Source organism: Rana temporaria, chromosome 6 (genome assembly GCF_905171775.1).
Source record: "Rana temporaria chromosome 6, aRanTem1.1, whole genome shotgun sequence".
Lineage (NCBI taxonomy): Eukaryota > Metazoa > Chordata > Amphibia > Anura > Ranidae > Rana > Rana temporaria.
In genome coordinates, this window is record NC_053494.1 from 66,843,634 (window position 1) to 66,859,844 (window position 16,211).

The 16,211-nt window shown below is 47.5% G+C and overlaps 1 pseudogene; it reads right to left on the reverse strand.

Annotated features, from left to right (window-relative positions):
• Window positions 1–5,398: 5,398 nt before the first annotated feature.
• LOC120944517 lies at window positions 5,399–5,533 on the reverse strand (annotated as a pseudogene).
• Window positions 5,534–16,211: the final 10,678 nt, after the last annotated feature.

Genomic DNA, 16,211 nt, shown 5'->3' on the forward strand with positions numbered 1-16,211 from the left:
AACGAGCCCTTAGGCCGGCTTATCTACAGATAAGCCGACCTAACTCTGAATCTAAGCCGGCCTATGTTTAAGTGTATTTTCAAACTGAGATACACTTAAACATACCTAAGATAGGCTGGCTTGCGCCATTCTATCTTAGGCTGCAATGTTTCTTTTGCCCGCTAGATGGCGCTGCCATTGCGGCCGGCCTAGATTATGTAAATGAGGGGCTACGCTGATTCCGGACGATTTACGAGCGTACGCCGGGCCTACAACCGTCGAGTTACGTTTTTCTGTAAGGGATAGGCCGCCTAAATGTAGAGCTATGCTCTAGTGGACTAACTATTGTTAAGTATGGCCGCCGTTCCCGCCGCGAGGTTCAAATTTTTAGCGTTGTTTGCGCAAGTCGTCCGCGAATCGGGATTTACGTCGTTTACGTACACGTCGAAATCAATAGGCCCGTACGGCCTACTTAGCCGCTAAGCGCACTGGGAAATGTAGTCGCCCGGCGCATGCGCAGTGTAAAAAACTTCAAAAAACGTGAGGTCAAGCCTCATTTCAATAATACACGCCCCCTCCCAGTCATTTCAATTAGGAGCTCTTACGCCCGCTCGTTTTAGGCTAAGCCGCCTAAAATTTGAAGGTAAGTGATTTGAGAATCACTTTTAACCTAAATAATTTAAGGCGGTGTAGCCTAAAAAGAGTAGGCTAGGCCGTCCTAATTTTAGGCCAATCTCTCTGAATCTACCTATATGTGTTGCCTTACCACCTGCATGCTTTATGTCCAAACAAAGTCCAATGAATGTCCATCCATGGCGTCATGATAAATGAGCAATCCCTAGAGACCAGATGCCCATATCTTCCTGGATCCTGCTGGGGTGAGATCTCCCCCATATAGGCGTTCATGTCTGCCTGTACAGTGGGGAGCTTCGTCGCAGGAACCTGTGCGGCTTGGCCAGAAGTGTCTGGCAAGGTGAGGGAAAATATAAATTCCTGCTTTCTAGCAGTAGCATAACCGCCTGTAGCAGTGAGGAAAACAAAGAGAATACTGCAGGAAGGGAGGAGACCTACTTTTATAGTATAACTGGTCCTGATTGGGCAGGGAGGCAGGGCCCTTCCCATACGTATATGCTGTCATGCTGTGTCAGGAAAGAAAGATCTCACTGTAGCAGTGGTAGAATTTGTGTGTGCAGTATGAATAAACTGATGGGGGTCTGGGAGGGAGGGGAGGGTAGGGCATGGGTATAGTGAGCACTTTAAAGTTCATATAATATGTCACATGTATAAAGATGTATGTATTTTAAATAGATTTTTGTTTGTATTGAAGGAAATAATAAAGAATATATAATAATAAAAAAAAAATAATAGGATTTTTTATTTTTTGACTGGCTTCCATGCATGTGGCTGTTGTCCTGCATGTAGGCAGGCCAGGCATAATATTAAAAAACGCAAGGAGTTTGTTGCCTCTGCCACTAATAAAATGTATCAAATCAAAGAACTGATAACTTGCAACACAGTGAGTGTTGTGTACATGTTGGAATGCGAGTGTGGCCTACAATATGTGGGCAGAACTTCCAGACCCCTACATGTGAGGATTGGAGAGCATGTGAACAATAAAAAGAGTCTTAAAATGCATAATGTTTCCAAACATTTTTGTTGAAATTGTGGGGGGTAGAGAAGGTGACCAATCACTGGAGGTGAGGCAATTTTATTCGGCAACTTAGTTGCTGCGAATAGTTTTGGGTATATGAAACGAAGGTGGGTGTACCCACAGGGCTGTACGTAAAGTTCGAGAAAATATGGTATACACTGCGCTGCCTGTAAAGAAACAGCTGCTAACACGGCTAAAAAAAAAAAATTTGCAAAATAGAATGTGGGAAGAAATGTGTAGCGCTTAGATAATACGTGTCATAAAAACATATTACTATGCAATATAAATGTGAATAAAAATTGCAAATGAATGAAAATATATCACAATAAAAATTGCAGTGATCAATATAAAAATGAAGTCCATATAATTATCATTCCATCAAAGGAATCATAAAAAAGTCCATTGAAATAAATTCCACCACGTGAATGCTGATAGACAATGCATAAAAAGTTAATTGCTTCTTTTCAGTGAAGAGTGACCACCACCAGATAGAAATGGAGGCTTACCAGAAGGGGTGGACTTGTGGTGACATACGCCACTACAAGTCAGATCAAGCTTATATGTGTGGTTCTGAATCAGGCACACAGGGGGTTAAGTTGATGTCCACGTCTGGTTAGCTGTTTAGATGGTGATTCCAACCATGGTAAGACATGCGAGGATATAAAGGTTCCACAACAGTATCGCTCCAATGATATAAATGTCCTAGAAAAGTTGGTTGCCTCCTTCCAACATCCATGTGTTGCACATATGATGAATAAATTCCACAGTGCGATAAGGGCGGGTGAAATTGGGGTGTTTAATAGATAGTAGCTATAGATCAGTGGTCATCAACCCTGTCCTCAGGGCCCGCGCATAAGTCATACGTCCGGTCTAAAGTTACACCTCATAATAGCAGCTGTAACTTTGCACCAAACGTGTGCAGGTCAGCTGGAGAGCAGCTTCAGCAGCACCGTTAAGGACGAGCTGAGCATCCACACTTGCAGGACAACAATCTGTATACCAACATGCCAAGGGCATCCATGGTTATAGCTATACTACTGGCTTTACATGCGCGTAGAAGGAGGAGGGCACGGGCGCAGATATACCGGCCGCGCCTAAACGTCTTTGGCATGGGGGATTCGGAGGTGTATCGCATCTTCAGATTCAGCCCTGCTGTCATCCTGGAATTAACCACAACCCTGCAGGATGACATCACCAGCCAGACACACCGCTCACATGCAGTGGAGCCACTGGTCAAGGTACTGGCAACACGCCATTTCCTTGCCAGTGGCTCGTTCCAGCGTACAAGTGGTGTATTGGCTGGGATGGCACAATCCTCCATTAGCAGATGTGTGCACCAGGTTGTCCCTGCAATCCTCAGACGCATGGTCCGCCACATCATCAGACCCACCCAGGAGCATCTGCGGGTGAAGGCAATGCGTGATTTCTACAGAATTGCCAGATTCCCACGCACCGTAGGGGCCATTGATTGCATACATGTGGCACTACGACACCCCCCCCCGTGACACAGAGCACATATACCGCAATCGTAAGCATTGGCATTCCATCAACGTACAGGTGATAGCCGATGCCCAATGCCTCATATGGCACATCCGTGCCAAACACCCAGGGTCCAGCCACGACAGCTACATATACCATCAAAGCCCCATCCCAACAGAATTTGAACAGAACGTGTATGGGGACTGCTGGCTGGTTGGTGAGTGACATGGGAGTCAGGCATGACTGTCCGCCCCCATGATGCAGACATCACGAGGGGCACATGCATGACTAACATCCTCCTGTCTCTTCCCTTCCAGGTGACTCTGCATATGCACTTGGGCCCCATCTCATGACTCCATTCCGGAATCCGGAAACCCCAGGAGAGCAAAGATACAATGATGCACACACACGTACCCGTGCAGTGGTGGAACACACCTTTGGCCTCCTAAAGTCCCGTTTCCGATGCCTGGATAAGTCCGGGGGGACCCTGTTGTATTCCCCAAACTTTGTGTGCCAGATCATCGGTGCATGTTGCATTCTGCACAACTTCGCCGTGAGAAAGGGCCTGGAGATTGACATACCTGATGACCTGACCCCCGAACCACACAGTCCCCCCCTAACCGAGGCTACCCCGTCTTCTGAGGGTAGAGCAGTCAGGAGATGCCTCGTGAAACGCATCTTTGCACGTTAAACACACACAATCATCATGGCACAAGGAGAATGCACGCATGCACACCACTGTGGTCCCTAGCACACACACCCCACATCCTCATCACATTGGATTAGCCCAAGTCCACAAAGCAGGACTTGGGAGCAGCAACGCCCCGTCAAGGCTCCAATTATGTTGCTGTCCATTCATACACCATTCACACGGACCTGGGGATCACTTCTCCCTGGTCCTGGGGATCACTTCTCCCAGATGACCAAGGGTGACACCCCTTTTCCGGCAGGAATGTCACCCCCACATTCAAACACCAGTCACACTGTAGCCTGCACTACTAACCGTGTGCTTGGGCTACAAAAAAAATAAAACTCATAACCTGAGTATACTCCAAAAATAAACATAAAACATAACCTGAGTCGAACAGAAAAAAATCCCAACATTTTTTTACGCCGCTGCCGTGCCCCGCTGCCGTGCCCCACGCCTCACGCGGCCCTGGCCCCGGCTCCTCATGGGAGACTCATGGGAGGGGAAATCAGGAGGAGGAGCATCCCCTGGTCTCTCCACGCCTGGCGGCCTGCCCTCCAAGGCCAGGGCGATGTGGGTGAGGACCGCATTGGTGTCCTCCTAGAGCCTCACCCCCGCCTGGATGGCTGCTGTGTTGTCCCTGACAGCCTCTGTCAGGGCGCGGACTTCATGACCCAGGCCTGCTGTGGTGGCCTGCAGATCAGCCAGGCAGGTGACCACAGCTGAGGAATTGCAGCCTACATCCTGCACAGCTTCCTTCTTGGAGGCCATGCTTTGTGCCATGTGGTCCATCCTCTTGGCAACCTCACCCAGGTGGTGGGTCTGGCGGGCCTGGTCCCTCCTGAGGTGTTCTGGGAGAACATCTGACACCCCCCTTGTCTTCCTAGACACCTTCCTGGGTCCAGAAGTTGGGGCGGCGTAGTGTAAATAGCTTACGCGACGCCGCCGCAGGATCTTAGAGAATCTGGCCCACTGTGATTACAGTGTAACAAACAACAAAAAAAGACATAAAAGTGACACACACAGGGATAAATAAAAAGAAAGTGGGGAGAAGGAAGGCGGTAGAAGTAAAAGTGACCATAGTGCAATACGATGGCCAGCCGTTGGCCAGGAATCAAAAATGTCTCTGGTCCTAGCCAAAAGACTCAGCCCTAGAGGCAGGTGTGAAAAAAGTGTGTATGGTGAAGTGACCAAGGTGCTAATACTCGAAGTGCCCCTCTACACTTGTGTAAGTATGGCACCCCTGGACTGCCACTGCAGGGGCACATTCACCAAGGGCTTTTCTCTCAACCCTGACCCACAGCCCAGACCGATGCAGCCCCCCCCCAGCCAGGAAGGTATCAGAACACTGAGAGCCTGTAGAGAGCTCGTAGAGAGCCCCGGTAGAAGGGCTCCCACAGCTCACACCGCTCCCATTGCTCCCACTTAATTATATTTGGCGGTACCGGCCAATTTCCCTCAATAACACTGAAAAGGGGCAGGCTTTCCCAACCGAAAAACTGAAAGGGGCAGAAACTACACAAATCTAGGCCAGGGACCCGGCCCTCCGCTAAGGCCCAATGGTTTTCCATCCTCATCAGGAAGTTACTGCCATTACGCCAAAAAGGTTTTGCATATGCCACCGCCATCCCTTTCCACCTTGCCGTGTACTAGGGACAGTTAGCCTAGCGCCACCTCTTGGCAACTGATAAGAACAGATACTACACTTGATCTTAGCCAAAAGGCCAAGAAGTGATCTAGTTCTGGTGCCCTTGTTACAGAACTGGTCGAGCTTATGGTGCATGTGATCTAGCCTTGTGACCCTTCTGGCGTCTATGTTACCGTGGGAACATAAATCATTGAGAGGACAAACCTGTAGGTTAACTATTCCCCTATGCATCCTTGCTGCTATGGCAACGTATCTTGGAAGGGGAGGAGTTCCAGGTAGTTGTTACATTCTCAAGGAGAGGGCTCCTGATGTCAGCCACATCTCTTGTATGTTGTTGAGGCAGGGTTGGCTGTAGAGCAGGAACCCTGAATGATGGAGAGTGAGCGTCTATGACAGGCCAGCAGGGCATTGTGTAGGGGCGGACTCCTGAGAGCTTCCACGCCTCTAGAGCATTGCTATGGCAATGTACCATGTGGAGAGTGGATCTCTGGATGTCAATCATGCCCCACGAGCGTGTGTGATGTTTTCGGCAATGCATGCTGTACTCATATAAGTTAAGCAAGGTGGGTAGTATAAAGAGAAGCAGACTTATGAGCCCACATAATTCGCTCAAGAAGTCCCACCTACATGGATGATACGCATGCGAAAGGCCTATGTGACGTCACTACAGCCACCTTCCTGGTTTCACAGATGTTATATTATTATTATTATATAATTATTTGAGTGGCTTGTATCTATGGAGGTGGAAGCACAGAAAAGGATGTACACTGATTACAATTGTCCTGAGCACCCTGATCACCATTAAAGAGTTTACTTTATCTGTTGGTGCCTTCGTTTGCGTCATCTTTGGCTTTCACCCTTAACAACTTGGGACTTTTTATATGTTTTATAATAGTTAGTTGTTATATGCATGCATTTTTGTATATTTTAGCGCTGCACTATTTTATATTTTAAGTCATTCAGCATCAACACGTACAATCGCCTCCTAGATCAGTGGTTCTCAACTTGGGGGTCGAATGACGATTTGCCAGGGGTCACCGAATCCTGGGCTGTTTCTGAAGCCTGCACCACTTTCCCAGCCTTTTTGCGGCTCCCCGCAGGCCTGCCCTTGGAGCATGCGGAATCTCAGCTGGGCTGTTCCTGGAGCCCGTGGCCACCCACTCAGCCTCTTTGCAGCCGTCCATTCAGTTCACGGAATGGGTGGGGGGCAGAGACTAGGGTCAGCTCACTGGTGAGGAATGTGAAGTGGGAGAGGCTGGAGGAGACCCTATCTCCTGATTTTGTCATAGGTGTCACTGTTACGGGACACTACAAAGTCGGAGACACAGTGAATAACACTACCTGTGATTAAGTTGCCATTTAATGTCCCACTACAGTTCTCAGATTAGCAGACAACCTTGATCAAGAGCAACTAAGTTGGCTGATCAGAACTCCCCCCAGCACTGCCACCCATACCAACTCTGTGCCAACAATGCCACTAATCCCCCCCCCCCCCCCCACCAAGGAGTAAAAAAAAGGAATAAAAATAGAGAATACATGGAAGGGAGAGGAAAAGAGGGGGAGGAACAAAGCAAAGGGGGGAGAAAGAATAAGAGATAAGAGACAGAACAAGAAAGACGGCTAGAGTGAGGGATGGGGGGAAAAAAGCAAGAAATTAGGATAGAAATTAGGATAGAGAGAGATAAAAGGGAAAGAAAGGGGAACAAAGAGAAAGAGTGGTACATCGTAAAATGTACCATATGAGGTTTGAATACTGTATGAGTGGAAGGGACTCAGGGAGTGCTAAATGTCCACGGGCTGGGGCGCAAATTACTTGTCTTGCCTTGGGTGCTGACAACCCACGCTCCGAAAATTATTTTACTGTTATGGGTCCCCACAACCTGGGAAATTTTATCAAGGGGTCACGGCACTAGAAAGGTTGAGAACCACTGTCCTAGATTGTTTGGACAATTAAAAGAGCCTACTCTTCACAAGACATTCCTGTTTCGGAAGACTTAAGAGCACATTCCGCCAGGGCAGTGGCAACTCCGTGGACAGCACAGTGCTGAGTTTCTCCTTAGCTCACGACAGTAACATTTGTTGTGCAGGTGCATACTTACGCTACTGATCATTACACATTTTTCTCTATGCCCTCCTGTGTGGCAAGGTAGTTCCTATTGTATGCTGCCATGATGCCCCAGGAAAACAGAAAATCGTATACTCACCTTTCCATATGTAGCACTGCTCCCACAGGAACTGCTGGAATATCTGTACCTGGGTCTCCACTGATTATCCTACACGGTATTCTCGCACAGCCAGGGTGCATACACCCTTCCACTCGTCTCCAATGACTAGTCTAGGGGATTTTTTTGTATGTTTTCTTTGGAGAACTTGGATAGGAGAAGGGAATTAGTAGGATACTCCAAGTTAAAGGAGTTGTATAGCTCCGTGTTTTTTCACCTTAATGCATCCTATGCATTAAGGTGAAAAAACACCTTGCACTCTCCGCCCCCTTGAGCCTCCGTTTTACTTACTTGAGCCCCGAATCTCTGCTGGTGTGATTCCGCAATGCTTTCCCTCAGCTTAAGGTGGCTCTTCATTGGATAATTGATAGCAACTTAGCCATTGGCTGCCGACTGTATCACACAGGAGCGTGTCTGCAAGCTAACCCCCATGGGAGAGCGCTTCCCAGAGGGGGGTTGGCTCTTGCGGGGAGGAACCAAGACAGCCAACTGCACAGTGGAGGTAAGTATGGTATGTTTGTTATTTAAAAAAAAAAAACCTTTACAACCCCTTTAACTATGCACAAGCGAGGACAACTCTCTCTTTGTAGGACTGTGAAGCAGATTATCTGCTGAATCATACAGCATCTGTATGGAAGAACAAGTCCTTCTGTAGCAGAAGAGACTCAGTGGACTTTGTCAGTGGACTTAAGTCTGTAAGACACTAGCCAGTGTCTCCTTTAGCTCACACACCCAGTATGCTAACTTCTAGGACCTAAGCAACACACACTCAGTCTCAAGGATCCCTTTAGAGTCTGTACTCACAAAATGTCCAGGGACAGCTGGTAGCCTTCTTCCAACTTCCAAGCGACACTCTATACCAGTGGCATAAGACCAGATCCATAGACTTCCTCCCTCAGTCAGCTTGCACAGGAACCCTGGGTGGTTACTTTAAGGCTTCAGGCCCTTGTGTCTGGCACCTGAGGCCACATGGCAGCCTTTGCGGGGAATAGGCAGCCACCTCCTCCCCACCTGAATATCTGTCATAGACGTGGCCGGCCACTAGATGGCGCTAACGGCGCAGTGGCGCGCACAGGCGCGCGCAATGGCGCACCAGCACGCACGGGCGCGCGCAATGGCGCACCAGCACTCACGGGAGCGCGCGTTCGTGGCAGATCGGCGCGCACGGGCACGCGCAATAGCGGCAACGGCGTGCGGGCACGTACTGACGCCATTTTGGCGCCAGTTCAGGCTATTTAATGGGGCTCATCCCATAGCCTCTTGCTGCTCGGTCTTCAGCGTTCCTGTTACCCTCCTGTTACCCATTACCTGATTGACTTCTGTTCCTGTGAACCCGGCTTGTCTCTGATACTCCTGACCTCCGCCTGCCCTGACCTCTGGCTTGTCTGACGCTGCTCCTGCCTTACCCTTCAAGTTAGTCGCTGCCCGCCTGTTACCGATCCGGCCTGAACCACGACTCTGCTACTGCCTCCGCCTTGTACCTGATCTGCCCGCCTGTGTCCGACCCGGCCTGCCTGACCTGTCTTGTACCGGTACTACAGTACACCTCCCTCCTGCTGACTGTTTCCAGTTACCTGCACCACGCTCCTGCTACCTGCCACCTTGCGGCTTCCGGTTACCTGCACCAAGCTCCAGCTGTCTGCTGTCCTGCTGTCCCAGCACCGTTGACATCTTCCTGGAGTCTACAGGAGACCTCCGCAGTTCCTGCACAGCATCCTTGCCAGGCGCTCGTGCGACTCTGTACCACGGCGCTCCCTGTCTACCCTACCAGGGGTTCTGGGGTCAGAGGAGCAAGAGAGGCCATTCCCTGCACGTCAGGCTCTGCCCTGTACCAGGTACGTGACAGTACCGAGCAGCCATGTCTGAGCCTGCGCAGGGAGTGGACCCAATGACTGAACTCTGTCGCCACCTGGACGGTCTAACCCAAGCAGTCAGAAACCTGCAGGAAGGCTATACCCGACTTGAAAACCGCGTCCAGGCCTTGTCCGCACCTTCCACTTCTTCCGCCTCTGGCGCAGCCACTTCACCCTCAGTCATCATGCTGCCACCAGAACCCAAGGTGCCCATGCCAGAGAGATTCTCAGGGGAGCGAAGCAAGTATAGAGCGTTCCGGAATGCTTGTGAGCTCTATTTCGCACTCCAGCCACAGACTTTTTCATTAGAGGCCACCAAGGTAGGCTTCGTTATTTCCCTTCTAACTGGTGAACCGCAGGCGTGGGCCCACCGCCTCATGGAGCAAAAGGACTTATCCTCGATCGGCTGGACACCTTCTTTCAGGCCATGTCCTTGCTGTACGAGGACCCCCACCTGGCCGCTACCGCAGAGGCCGCCTTGCATGCTCTCCAGCAAGGTCGTAGACCCGCGGAGGACTATGTATCCGAGTTTAGAAGGTGGAGTGCGGACACTAATTGGAATAATGCAGCCCTCTGTTACCAGTTCCGTTTAGGCCTCTCAGAGACACTTAAAGACGAACTTTTTTTTTTTTTTAAATTTCATTCTTTATTTTTTTTTTTTTTCTTTATACACATTTGATTATTTAAACAAATCTTTCATATCAAAAAAGTTCCAAGAACCAACATCCTTACTTGTTTGTCACTTAATCTTAGTGTGCGATACATCTATTATAAAAATTAAGAATATACATTGATCATCTTATTTATATGAAGGGAAAGGAAACAACATCTCGTGAAAGGATGAGAAGAGAAAGGGGAGAGAAACAAAAAAAAAAGAAAAAAGAGAAAGATAAAAAATGCTCAGATCATCCCCATTACAGGGGCTGTTCTTATATCTATTCACAATGTGGTTGGTGCCTAAAATTTTCGTTCTTAACTTTATGTATCTAGACCCTCCCCTCCATTTTTCTCTCTCCCCTGGTGGGTTTCGAAGCCAGCCTCGGCTTCCTAAATGACAACATGTCTAGCTTTATTTTTAAGAATTATTTTATTTTCTACCTCATCCCAGTTGTATTTCTTACCCACTAGAGGGGCAGGTCCTTCTGTTCCAGCCAAGGTCTCCAATCTCCTCAAACTCCTTAGGTTACCTCTTTTTGTATAGACTGCTCTTTCCTTTACATATTGTCTCATTTACTGCTCCCTCCATTCCCTTATTGTTGGAGGTGTTATCGCCTGCCATCTTAACATTATTAATTTCCTTGCTTGGAACAGACATCTCAATAACACTACTGTGGTGCTTTTCTTCTCGTTCCGTTCCCTTCTATATCCCAGTACACATAGTGTGGCTTCTGCTTCCAGAGGTACCCCAAATGTCTCCCCTATGACACTTACGACTCCCTCCCAGTAACGAAACAACTTTGGGCATCGCCACACCATGTGTACTAGGTCTCCGGTCCCCTGGCATCTAGGGCATTTGTCATTTGTTCTTCTCCCAAATTTGAACAGACGTTTAGGTGTATAGTAAGCACGATTCACCAGCATCAGATGGGAGACCTTCTGTGGGGGTGAGACCGAAACTTTCAGCCCCATCTCCAGAACCCTCCGCCACTGATCCTGTGTCAATTCCCCCAAGTCCTCCTCCCATTTCTCTTTTGTTTTTAACAGATGCCGGCCCATATTAGCCTTTTTACCCATCTGTTTGTATAATTCAGAGATGAGTCCCTTGGTTGGTCCTACCTTGCCTAGTTCTTGGAGAAGGGGCATTTCGCACCACACTAGTGTTTGTGTCCTAAACTGGGCTTCAAGGGCATGCCCCACCTGTATATAAGTGAAAAATGAATACTGAGGTATCTTAAATTCCTCTCTTAAATCCTGAAATTTCCTATATTTATCCTCTTTATACAGTTGTTTCAACCTTTTAATACCGTTTATTTCCCATGCTCTGACCTTTCCTATCTGGAGGACTTCCTTCAGTTTATTGTTATTCCATAAAGGGGAGAGTTCAGAAAACCCGGTATAGCCCATCAATTTTTTAACCGATTTCCATATTTTGGTTATCATTTTTGTTGTTGGATTCCTATATCTAAAGGAATCAGCCTCTAGTGCTTCAAAGATAGTGTCGTGAAGGACCCCGTTCATCATTATCATCCCATTAGGGGTACCTCCTCCTGGGATATTACCTCCCCCTATTTGTTGCAGTTGTGCAGAAAAATAATATATCTCGGGTTGGGGCACTGCAAGTCCTCCCTCCCCCACCGGGAGTTGTAATGTGCGAAGGCGTATCCTAGCTTGTCCCCCTTTCCAAATTAGCTCCCTAAAGAGAGATTCAATTTTATTGAACCCATTTTTTTCCAATCCATATTGGGAATTGTGCATTATGTATAAAAGTTGTGGTTGCCAAATCATTTTGATTAAGCTACACCTGCCCGCCACTGACAGATGGAGACGTTTCCAAATATAAATTTTTTGTTTGAACTTAGCAAGTAGAGGGATGAGATTTTTATAAATGTATTGATTAGGGTTTTTCGTCACCAATATCCCCAGATATCTCATTGTGTCCACCACTGATAACTGTGGCAATCCACGTATTGCCGTTTCTCCCAGTGGATCTAACGGCAGTAACTCGGACTTCCCCCAGTTTATTTCTAATCCCGAAAAACTCCCAAATTCCTCCACCAAGCTCATTGCTTTTGTCAGAGATTGTTCCGTGTCTCCCAGGAAGAGCAGGATATCGTCGGCATAAAGCGCGATTTTTTCTTCTCCCGTCATTCTCTGGAAGCCGGATATCTCGATATTTGACCTAATAGCAATTGCCAGAGGTTCCATCGCTAGGGCGAAGAGCAGGGGTGACAAGGGGCACCCCTGTCTCGTCCCCCTCTCGAGGACAATTTTTTTTGAGAATTCATTATTTATTTTTAACTTAGCACTAGGATTATCATAGAGCATTTTTATCTACCCTGAAAAAGTCGGGCCGAACCCAAATTTATCCAGCACCCTCCAGATATACCCCCATTCTACGCTGTCAAAGGCTTTGGTCACATCCAGTGACAATACGGCCCTTGCTCCCTCATTCTGTGTTGGGGTTTGTAAGTTTAGAAATGTCCTCCTGATGTTCATACTGGTGGATCTATTGGCTATAAACCCCGTCTGGTCTGGGTGAATTAATTTTGAAATAACCCTATTAAGCCTTGTCGCCAAGACCTTTGCTATAATCTTGGCGTCAGAGCACAAAAGGGATATAGGTCTATATGCCACAGGGTCCAGTGGGTCTTTCCCATCTTTTGGTATAATTATAACCGTTGCTTCCAGCATTGAGGCAGGGAGTTTACCTTCTACCGCCGCTCCATTTAATGTTTTTATAAGCTGAGGTAACAATATATCTCCATAATATTTGTACATTTCTAGTGGGAGCCCATCTGGTCCTGGCGATTTTTGATTCGCCATACCTGCTACTGCCACCTGTAACTCCCCAAGTGTTATTGGGTTTTCTAGTTCTTCCCTTTCTAATTGGGATATAAACGGGATTTCTAGTCTCTCCAGGAAGTCCTCCATTTCTTTCTCCATTCCCCTCTTTTGTGTAGTGTACAATTTCTGATAATATGCCCAGAAAATCTGCACTATCTCTGAGGTGTCCGAAGTTATCGCACCACTTGTTAATCTGATGGACCGAACGCCGGAGGAGGAGGAGTTAGATTTTACCACCTGCGCCAGCATCCTTCCAACACTTTCCCCTTCTACAAATGAGGATTGTCGCAAAAAAAGTCGTCTGGTCTCTACTTCCCTTGTAATTACCGATTTATACGCTTGTTGTTTTTCAAGCCATATTTTCTTTCCCTTCGGCGTTGGGTCCCCCACATAGTTATTTTCTGCCTCTAACACCTCTCTACAGGAATTTTCCTCCGCCTCTCTTGCTTTTTTATTAAATTTTGCTATCTGCTGGATCAGGACTCCTCGTAGGTATGCCTTCAGGGTGTCCCATAATATCCCAGTGCCCGAGGTGCCTTCATTGATATCTACAAATTCCTTCAGTTTGGGCAGAACTTCATCCGACTTTTTTATTAACTCACACCAATGTGCACTAATTTTCCAATCTCTCTGAATTTTTTGTCCACCTTGATTTAGGGTAAGAACCATAGGAGAGTGATCAGACACTCCTCTTGGCAAATATATTACTTTTCCCACCCTCTGTAGTGCTAAATAATTCCCCAGGGCCATATCAATCCTCGAGAGTGTATTGTGTGTACTTGAATAACAAGAATATTGTTGAATCCCCGGGTTCCTCACTCTCCACAAGTCTAACAGACCAACCTCTTCCAAAAATTGACCCAGGCGGCTATTTTTCATGAGGTCTGGGACCAACGGTGTGGGAAACCTATCCACTCTTCGGTCCAAGACCTCATTAAAATCTCCTACCACCAACACCGGTATCTCTTCCTTCCCCATTATGAATTCATTTAATCTGAGCATAATATCAATCCTAAAGGGCGGGGGGACATATATATTTGCTATTATGTACATTTTGTTGTCTATTATACAATGCAAAAAAATAAATCGACCATATTCATCTATGCTGACCTGTCTGCAGGAAAACCCCACTCCAGCTCTCACCAGGATACTCACTCCTCTAGAATATGTAGAGTGCACTGAGTGGTACTGAGTAGGGTATTTTTTACTCTGTAATAAGTAACTTGTATTTTTCATTAAATGGGTTTCCTGCAGACACATCAGCCCTATTCCATGTTTTTCCAGCGTGGCAAAGACTGCAGCCCTTTTAGCTGCAGTTCCCAGGCCTCTAACATTCCATGAGCTTAAGTTTAACATTTTACTTTACATCTAGCAACCACGGATATACCATAGGGGGATAGGGGCATCCATCCCAGAAAATAATTTATGTAGCTATTCATTACCCTAGTTATCTATGTGTATAAATAGTGTTTACTAATTTTACCGTGTCTATTAGAACTTGTGAACTGACATCCCCAAGAAATATATGTGCTATTTTAGTGTTATTTCCATATAGGTTTCCAAACTCTATTTTCCCATATAAAATTTATACCCCTTATGAAATACTTTAGCGTTTTCCCCTTTTCCCAATCCTTTGTGCATTATCATTACCTTCTATACTTTTCTTTGGTTCGTGTTTTACGTATATTTTACTTATTACAGTGAACATTTTTTCCCTGTGTATCATGTACTTATCTTCCCTTCCCCTCCCCCCCTTCCTCCCTCTCCTCCCCCTCCCTCCCTTCCCCCCCCCCTCCGCACCTACCCAGGTGTTCCCCTAAGGGGTTTCCTATGGCCGTTTCCCATATCGTCCTTTCCTCTCTTAACATACTTTCATTCACTCCCCCCTTCCCCCCCCCCTCCCCACTTCTCCCACCCCTCCTCATTCACAATCCTCCCTTCTCTATTCAACTCTTGACCAATTCCTCTCACTCATTTAAGTGTGCACCTTTCCTCCCCCCCCCCCCCCCCCTATCCGTGCAAGTTACAAATTAAACCCCTTACTCCTAGCTCCCCCCTCCCTCCTTTAATTGCGTTTCCATCCATAATGCTGCATCTTCAGGTTTATCAAAAAATAATGTCGTTCCCAGCGCAGCCACCCGTAGCCTCGCTGGGTATAATAAAGCATATGGAAGTTTAGCCCTCTGCATTTTCCGTTTAACCTCCAGAAACCCCGCCCTCCTCTTCTGTAACTGGGGAGAAAAATCAGGGTAAAATGAAACTTTAGAGCCTTCAAAAAAAACCTCTCCCATTTCTCTACTCTTTCTCAATAGGGACTCTTTATCTCGGTAATTCAAAAACGAACTTGCTCGAGTGGGGGTCCCCGAAACTCTGGAAGCGCTCATTAATCTGACTATTCAAATTGACAGACGTTTGAGAGAGTGCAGGACTGAACGTGCCGCTGGCCCGACTCGCCCAGCGTGGATGCTGCCTCGGGTACCTACCTATCATAGCCCGACACCCCCAACTCCGACTACCACCCCTAGAGACATTTCAGAACCCATGCAGCTGGGTCTGATCCGCCCTTCCCTCACGCCTGAGGAACGACTCCACCGCCGAACCAACAACCTGTGCCTCTACTGCGGTGAGCCCGGCCACTATGTGAGGACCTGCCCGGCAAAATCTCGTAAGTCCACTTCCTTGTCTTCTGTCCATACACCCGTTGTCTTCAACAATTCCACTCATCTGGCTGTTCCTGTTTTGTTGCAGCTTCCAGGAAGGGCTATCCGAACCAGCGCCATACTTGATTCCGGGGCTTGCAGCTGCTTCCTGGACTCTTCCTTTGCCATCCAACACCATATCCCGTTACGCCCGAGGGCTATTGGACTGTCTGTGCACTTGGCCGATGGGTCTGTTCTAAAGTCTGGACCAGTTACCCAAGAAACCTTGCCCATTGCCACCACTATCTCAGACATTCATCGAGAACTCCTGTGCCTGGACGTTATTGACTCTCCTCTATTCCCTATAATCCTGGGCATACCCTGGCTCCAGGCTCACAACCCTCAAATAAATTGGACTACCGGTGAGATCCGCTTCTGTTCTTCTTACTGCCTACAACGCTGCCTGAAAGTCATCGCATGTCCCCCCTCTTTGCTGTGCATGGACTCTGACACTGAAACTCGCCAATCCGTCCCTGAGGTGTACCATG